Genomic DNA, 8,899 nt, shown 5'->3' with positions numbered 1-8,899 from the left:
CCCCCCCCCCCAAATTCAAATTCAGATGTAAGAGCCACAAATACATCTCTGAATTACTCAGAATGATAGCTTCCTGTWTAAAAAGAAAAATAGGTTTGTCCTCTACGTTTATCTTTTCCCAGCTATTGCTCCACCCATTTACTCGCAGCCTAATAAGGTCACACCTCTTAAATTAAGGGTAAATTATACCTTATTAAGTTAGGACTAGATGATCTAATCAGACGTGGGAGTTGAGCAGTGAGCTCTGATGTGAAGCCTCTGTTTTACCAAACTGTTTTGCATCAAGGAGTAGTTTAACAACAGTTTGTATGTAGGGTTCTGATTGTTTCCATTAGTGGTAACCTTTCAAACAAATACTTTTCTATTGTCTGTACAAATCTTAAAATATTCAGATCTCTGTCACCAGATTTATTCTACGTTTAGAAATGCAACAGAGAATGTTTTATGCTGAACATGAAATTACAGTAGTTTTGTTCCCTCTGGGTTCATGTAAAAAGTCTACAGAGCTGTAGGTCTGAGCTTGGTGCTGTCTGCTTTCATGGAGAAGAGGAGGGGTTGTCTCTTTATAGCATGCTGAGTTCAAAAACAGCCTTTGGTGGCAAATCTCCTGAGGGGATTCAGCATAGACACAAACGTGGGGCATCCTACGGGAATGATCCTTCTGCAGTGAGCGTCCTGTGTCTTTTTGACCTTTAGGCTGCCATCTGTCATAAAGTCATGAACTTGCAGTGTTTTGTTTTGTAAACACGATTCCTGCTGTGTAGTTTAGAAAATTCACGATTCGGTTCAGTTCAATACTTTAGTCTCACGGTTCGATATTTTTTTGATACAAAAAAGAAAAAATTCCATGCCTTTTTTTTAACTTGTAATTTATTTAAATTATTAAGTACGAACATTCGTTTAACCTCAAAAGTACAGTTTTTAAAGTAAATGTTGCTGAAACAGCAAGTTTCTTAGTGGATCTGCGCTCGACAATACAGCCTAGGTTGAGTAGTTGAACACAGATCCAATGAGCCTTTCTTCAACACAGCATTTTCAGAAGACAAGTTGATAACAATAATTTTAAATATCTGTATTGTTCGATACAAGTGTGTATTGAACCTAAAGCACTGTATTGAACGGCTCGATATGGGTACGTGTATTGTTGCACCCCTAAAATATGTGACCCATCACATCGAAATGAGTTTTAAGTCCAAAAGTGGTGTATGGAGAAATAGGCAAATATAGTGTTTTGACTAAAATGTTAACAAAAATTGCATTTACAGGTAGTCAAAATATAATAAAAGCCTTATCAATGTATCGGTTGAATGAACTGTCTGAAATATAATCATAAAACTAAATTAGGAAGCACTATTTTGAGCAGTAGCAACAAAAAACCTGATTTGGAGGAAAAACGCCTTAAATTTTTTAAGATTTTCCCTGTGAGCTAGCAAAGTGTTGTTGTTGTTTTTTAGCTGGGAAATCTCAATATTCAAATATAATTTGAGGTTTCCTCTTTATAAGGACATCAATAATTCCTCATTAAAATTACATAAAATTAGGATTCAGACCAAATATTTATGTATTATTGTAACCAACAAGACAAATTGAGTCATATATATGGATTTAATTATGATATCAGAATGATCCAGGTATCAAAAATGTAGCTTTTAAAGCCAAGAATCTGAAAATGTAATTAGGTAATTTTGACCAAATTTGACTTCGTCCTCATTTCAATATGATGGGTCACACACGCATGCACATATACAAATAATCAGTTTGAAAACTAAGATTGCATCTCTCATAATCCTCAATTTCTGAGTGTGTTGATTTACCTAAATCTAGTTAAAGCTTTCCTTAGATTGCATTGCAACATTTGTATGTTATTTATTTGCAATTCTTTGATTTTGCAGAACTTTTCTGTGAGCAAAAATTTAAAAAGTTGAAGGAAAAAAAAAATTTGGCGTTTTTTGGCTATTTCTTTTTTTAATTGCTCAACATTTTTTTAAGCTGAAAAATGAACCATGATTCCTTGCAACCATACAAAAGGCTTTACTCTGTTGATGTAGGGTATCTTATTCTAAATGGGCAGGCTTAATTGCATTATTTATATGGTGCTTATTTCATGTTTTGATTATTTTGATCATTAGTGGAAACTCCCCATAGTGTTGAGAGGAGAACTGCGAGCTTCTCTTGGCCCCGCATTAAAGACTTCATCATCTGAATATTGATATGTTATCCTGGAAAGGGTTGCTTGTGTTTGTTTGGTTTGAATATGAGAAGACATAAGATTTGACCTCTCTTTCTTCTTTTAGTTTGAATTCATTGCTTATTTCTGAAAATTCTCATTGTAACAAGAGCTGCAATCACACCAGAGGCAACAGGGTTCGTGTGGGAGGCTATTAATTTGCAATTTCTTCTAATTTTAGAACATTAGTTTTGTATTATTAAGTATGCTGATTCTAAACAGCTCAAAAAACACCAAATAAGCAGAAATGATGTGTTGGTTTTTTCTGCTTAACATCATAATAGAAAGCTAATTCAAACTTTCAGTAAAGCCTAAAAGATTCAAATGCAGGATTCTGTTGTTTAAACATCACTCTCCTTACGTTTTGCAGATAAACTGCTGTGTCTGTTTGAACTTGACACGATCTAAATGTTCGCCGCTTCCTCCGTGTCCGGTGAGGCGCATCAGCACAGTCGTTTGACGGAAATTGCGTCTCTCCTCCAGCCCTACACATGCTGAGATGGTTCCTCTTCTCCAGAAACCTGCTTGCATCGTCGTTTCTTTCGAGGCTAAATAGCCCGCAGTCCGAATTTCTTCTTTAAAGATGGGGCTGCTCTATAGAGGAAGTGTAGGCAATGCATAAACCCAAGACAACAGCAATTATTTATTAGAGACAGCTTTCTGTGGCCGTTTTAGTGCAAATGTTTTCACTGCAATTGATCCCCCCAAAAAAAGAAGGGGAAAAATATCCATTTTATGTGAAAGCTGTGGCTTTTAACCGAACGCACTGCTCGCTTTGTTAGGTCAAGGATTGAGCGAGTGAAGTTATTTTTGCTGCCGTTATTAGATTGCCACTCTGTCAYAGGAGTGTCGAGTGATTGATACTGACTCAGCTTGAATGAAAGATGAGGTGAAGCCATTTCGACCTGCACGCGAGGAGCAAGTATTACCGAGGCAGGTTTAAGAAAAAGGTTCTACAGGGACCGTAAAAAAGTGTCATTTTAAGAAAACTCAGGTGATTTAAAACATTTTAAAACATGTCCTAACCATTAATTTTTAAACAAAAAACAGATAACCCACTTTGAGAACTCTCAAAGTATTCACACTTGATCAACGTTTGGATTTAACCTARTTAAAGATGGCTGCCACCATGTATTGGCCATGGCAAACACAAAACTGGCTATAACTAAGAAAGTTAACTGATTTTTGTATACTTTCTCAATTATACTGTACACACAATATCTGCATGTGTTTGAACATGCACCACATCATGCTACATCACACAGCAGCATGTTTAGTGACCAGAAAATGTATCAGAAGTGTAAATTTAAACATCGCCCTTATGTTGATGATCATAAATAAATGCATTTCTGATTCCACATAAACTACTTAAAGAAATTGAATTCAACAACTGCACCACAGCGGTTAATTAATTTGTTGGTTTGTATCGGAAATGTTTTATTTTTTTAATGGTTACCTGTCAGATTCCTTTTCCCATCTCCTCAGGCCTTTAATTGCACACTTGTTGCTCCTATTTCCTGTGAGGTAGACAACACCATCTGTTCAGCGCAGACACCAGACAAATCAGGATTTCAAAAAGAGAAAAAAAATTCATGAATTTGGTACCGTGGATCTTAAACTTCAGGAAGAAACTTGTTGTGAAACACGAGGCATCTTTTAAATTAGCCTTAAAATATTTTCAACAAAGACACTATATTCAAAGAACCACACGTGTCTGGGTTGTACGCATGTATGTTGATTTTTGTGGTACTTTGGGCTTGTTACGTGGTCAGACAGATGTTTCTGCCTGTGACAGATGTTTCCCAGACTTTTCAAAGGAGACGTTTTACTGAGTTTTGGCCTTGATCATTTTCAGAATATGATTAGATTCTAACATATGGCATCAGTTGTTAAGACAGGTAAAAACAAAGTAGAGAAAATAAGTTTGAGTACATTTTATTTTGTTGTTTATTGCACAGAATATTTATTTTTAAAAAACTGCATATTTGACACAACTAATTAAGAAAATTATAGCAACGCGTTTTCTGTTACACTGGACATTTAAAGGTTGACGGTGGAACAAAGTGCAATACTCTCTGGAAGTTGGACAGTAGCGGCAATACTTATAGTTATRTAAAGTGATAAATGAATGCAGCAAATATAAATATGTCTGAAATGTTTTCTAAGTTTTGTTTTAGTATGAGCAAAACTGTAGTTATATTGTTTATCGAATCCCACAGAGACTTCACAGGAGGTGGAAGATTTCCTGGTTAAAATGGGAACCTCATTTTGGGCTTTTATTTATTTAGTGATTATTGGGTTGCATCCATCAAAGTCCCCCCAGCTCTTAAAGTGACATTTTTAAACAAAACCTTAATAAAAAATCAAGGAGAGCAAAACTTTTGTAATTTATAATCAACCTATTAACTTAGARTAAAGTTTAAATAATAAAAAAAAGTTCAAAAGGAACACCGAATTATAAATGCACTTTTTAAAATGATACATCAGTTAATATTACACCTTTTGTAAATAGCTCTTCGAGCTACCAGGGTTTAAAGAAATAGTTTATTTTTGATTGAACTAAAGACAAAACGGATAGTTAAAATGTAGCAAAGACCAAAGTAGATTAAATAAYGATTGTGTGAGCTATTTAATTTTTGAGAGTAGAGTTTTAATATTGCAGCAGCTCACTTTAGTCTTGGCCCTACTTTGTATTAACCATTAGCATGTAAGAAAAAACATGATCAGTATTGGAAGTCGGAATAAGTTTGCAAAAAAAAAGAGTTGATTCTCTTCTAAAATTCTTTATTCAAAAACCTGAACTCCATTCCAGCTCACAGCTTGTCAGCCAGGCGGGAGCTGTGAGGTTGAGGCCTTGAGTCTTATYAGAAGCAAAACAAAAACAAACCCTCTCAGGAGCAGCTGTTCTAAAAAAGAATAATGATGATCACCATAAAGTCACTTGTACATAAACCTAACTTCCTGGTCACACCCCTGGAGGCGGTCCTTTTTACATCAGACATCGTAATGTAAAACAAACTTTGTTTATCCTGTTAAAGAGGGTCATAATGATAGAAACATACTGACTCTTTCTATGTTTAAAGTAAATGACTGAACATACTGTACAAGACTGGATCTGAAGTTTTCAGTTAATAATACACAAAATTTCTTTCAAGCTCATCAGTTTGAACTGTTTGTCCAAACCGTGGTCACCTAAAGAGCTATCTACATCAGGTAAGATAATAATTGTTCATAACCTTTTCACAGAATGCCACTTTAAAACAGCAGAAATTTTTTTATGTATGTATTTTTAGATACTCCTTTATTGTTGTATTTGAGGAAATAAAACTTGTGACCGTTCCATGTTGGGATATTTGTCTCCAATCAATGACTGAAAATGTTTTATAGTGTGTCTCTCTGCTGGGTTATTGTGAACTACACAAACAAAGCATATTTTTTACGGGCATCTAAGCTGTCCTGTAGCGCCAGTTCCCTTGACAAGTGTTGCTGGAAGCGCCATAAAGCGTCTGAGCCGTCATCCCTCAGCCCTGTTCTCTATTACATATGAACTAGCGGCTAAAGTGACAGGCTTATTTACACCAGGACACATGTAGCCTTGATAAGACCATCGCTCCTGTGCCAAACAATCATGATACACAAACATATCACACTAAAATAAAATAAAAAATGCTTAAAGCTAGCGGAGACAATCCCTGTATCAATTCACCTTCCAATTGGTTTAGATACACTTGTTTAACGGATAAGTGCTATAGACCTTTTTCCTCCTCTGCTGTTCAATTACCCATAAAAACCAGATGCTCGGTCTCAGGAGTAAGATACTGTCACTCTGCTCGCAGCAGTACAAGAAAGATTTAAGGTAAGCACTTTCCCCCGTGATGGAGACCCAGCAGAAGAGTTGTCTTCTGCTGGGTCTCCATCACGGGGGAAAGTGCTCACGTGATGGAGACCCAGCAGAAGAGTTGTCTTCTTTTTAAACACAGAACCATTAAACAGCTCTGACTCACCGCTCTCTGCTTCTTCATCTCCACCCTCAGCCCCCTGCGTTATAATAAATATAGATGAGCTCAGGAACGTATGGGAAACAGTCAACTAAATAACGCCGTTTTGTGAAGATGGTGATATTAAATTAAGTCACAGCTGCGTGGCACATAAACTTCCTCAAGCTTCTAATTACCTCTGAGTGTTTGGATTAATTTTATATTGCAGGGAATTCCTCTGTGAGCTATGCAGCCTAATGTGTTCCTTGATCGCAGCGTGTGGGTTCCCTGTGGTGCTGTTTGGATTTCAGCTGTGATGTTTGTTTCATCACAGAGAAAAGGTTGCAAAAGCAAGTTCAAATTGTTTTATTGAAAAATTTTTCTTTACATCGTTTTACTTATGTGGAAATAAAAATGAACTAGAAGATGATGTTGCCCCATTTGAACTTTTTACCTATCTGTTGCTACAATAACGTTTAGCTAGTTTAGCTTTTAGCTGTTTTTTTTATTACATTTAGCTTTTAGATAACCATTAACTGCTTCATTATAGAATTTTGCAACATTCAGCATTTTGTTTATTTAGCTTTTAAGTCTTTGGCTGCTTTTATCTAAAGTTTTGCTACGTTAGCTTTTACTTAGTGGTTTACTACTTAGGTAACATTAGCTATTTATACTTTTAGCATCTAGCTACCTTGTTGCTACATTTAGCTTTTAGCTAGTGTTTTGCTTCCTTTAGATGGTATTTTGCTGCTCTTAGCTTTTCAGCTTTTTTAGCTCTTAGATCACCTTTTGCTGCTTCTAGCTAACATTTTACTACCTTAGCTTTTAGTTTATGATGTGCTACTTTTATCATTTAGGTAACATTTGCTACTTCTACTTCTAGCTACCTTGTTGCTACACTTAGCTTTTAGCTAGTATTTTGCTACTTTTAGCCAGCATTTTGCTACTGTTAGCTTTTCAGCTTTTTGTACATTTAGCTTTGAGATGACTTTTTGCTGCTTCCATCAAACATTATGCTACTTTTAGCCTCTAGCTACCTTGTTGTTTTAGCTAGTTGTTTGAAATTCTCAGCTAGCATTTTGTGACATTTAAGCAGCTTTAAAAAAACCCAATTTAGCGTTAGCTCGTCTTCTTTTATTGCTAAAAACTCAGTTTTGCCTTTTTCAGAGGACTTTTCCAGTTAGCTGCTTCTGTCTATATTTGAGCTTGCAGATAATCATAGAAGTTTTTGCAATTTGAAACTGATAGCCATAAGGTTTATAAAATGGCGTTTGCATAAACAGCTGTGCAATAATTTGAGATCAGAGTTATTTTAGGACGTCATAATTTTCTTTTGTTCTTTGTCCCACTCAGAATAATAATTAGCTATAAGGCATTGTCAGAATTAAACTTTTTTCTAAAATAATCAACAAAAAGTCACTGTCAAATTAAAGTAAGAAGTAAAATGTTTTTATTTGGTCATTAAAATCCCATCAGAATCACCTCTTCTTTCCCATCATCAGGAACGTGAACGACCACACCTGCACTTTGCCCATCTGCTGAAGCAGCGTTTGTTCTTAATAGGTCACTGTAATTGGCTCAGGAAGTGAGCAGCGCGTCACACTGTTTGGTTTCAGTTACTGGAGTTTTGATAGTAATGGTACCGTTGGCAGCTGTGGACTCAAGGATACTTCTGCTCATCGCCTCTCCACCTCGTGATGCTTTGCTCCACAGGGACAACACTGCTGTGCCAAATGCCCACCTGGGAACTGAGTACTTAATGAAGCACACGTTTTTATTCCTCTCCTGTTTTTTTTTCTGTTGTTTGTAATGCACACATTCTCTTCGTTTCACATCTGGCCTGGCAGCAAAACAAATCTGCTCTGAAACTCGGGGGAGACGGAGAATCGCATCTCGCAAACTGTGTTTCACATGACCAGAGCCACGGAGCTCACATGCATGCAAACTCATGCCTTTTTATTTGCTCTCATGACATTGCAGCCATTAGCTGCCTGGTGGTGGTTTCCACTTGTCAAATGTTATGAGATCTCTCAGAACCCATGGCCAGTTCACCAATTTTTCTACATTACCGAGATGGGTTTACAAGGAGCGATGCAGCTCTCCCTAATGAGTTCTTTCCATCTAACTTTTTCCCCTCCTGTCGCCCTGGATCCATTCATGTCTGGCTCTTATGCAAGCGGCTCTCATGCTGAATAAGGAGGCCATGCAGGCAGAAGAAACGGTTGTTACTTCGATGCGAGGAGAGCATTTAGGCGTTTGTCACTTTACAGGACTRTAGTGGATGATTGACTCTAGTCAGCCTGGCACAACCATTTACCTTCCAAGGGTTTACTCGCACCAGTCGTGGACATCATACAACGCGGGTTTTGACAAATGATTCATATAAACCCACATTTTATTCACAGTATAACATTATAAGTTGTTTTGAAGTCGATGCCAGCAACACATTGAAAAAGTTGCACTGCAAGGTTGTAAAAGTAAATGGTAAAAAAAATAACAGCTGGAGGAGCATTTCGCAACCAATTATCAAAAAGAAAAAAATTGTATAGGTCTTCTGGACAGGTTCTTCTCTAATGAAACGTTTCGTCTCTCCTCCAAGAGACTTCTTCAGTCTGAGACTTTCAGGCAAAATTCAGGCTTTTAAGCCCTGCCTCCATGTGACTGATACTCACATCACATGGCTATCGTTGACACC

The 8,899-nt window shown here is 36.8% G+C and overlaps 1 long non-coding RNA gene across 1 annotated transcript in view; it reads left to right on the top strand.

Annotated features, from left to right (window-relative positions):
- The first annotated feature begins 4,757 nt into the window (after positions 1 to 4,757).
- LOC106516583 (uncharacterized) overlaps positions 4,758 to 8,899 on the top strand; it is a 10,431-nt gene continuing 6,289 nt past the window's right edge. The window contains exon 1 of the long non-coding RNA XR_001310114.1: positions 4,758 to 5,440. This is a non-coding gene — a long non-coding RNA (uncharacterized LOC106516583). The remainder of the gene's footprint in view (positions 5,441 to 8,899) is intronic.

This window comes from Austrofundulus limnaeus, unplaced genomic scaffold (assembly GCF_001266775.1).
Source record: "Austrofundulus limnaeus strain Quisiro unplaced genomic scaffold, Austrofundulus_limnaeus-1.0 Scaffold39, whole genome shotgun sequence".
Classification (NCBI taxonomy): domain Eukaryota; kingdom Metazoa; phylum Chordata; class Actinopteri; order Cyprinodontiformes; family Rivulidae; genus Austrofundulus; species Austrofundulus limnaeus.
Note: the sequence above shows the minus strand (reverse complement) of the source record. Positions and strands in the feature narration are given on the sequence as shown.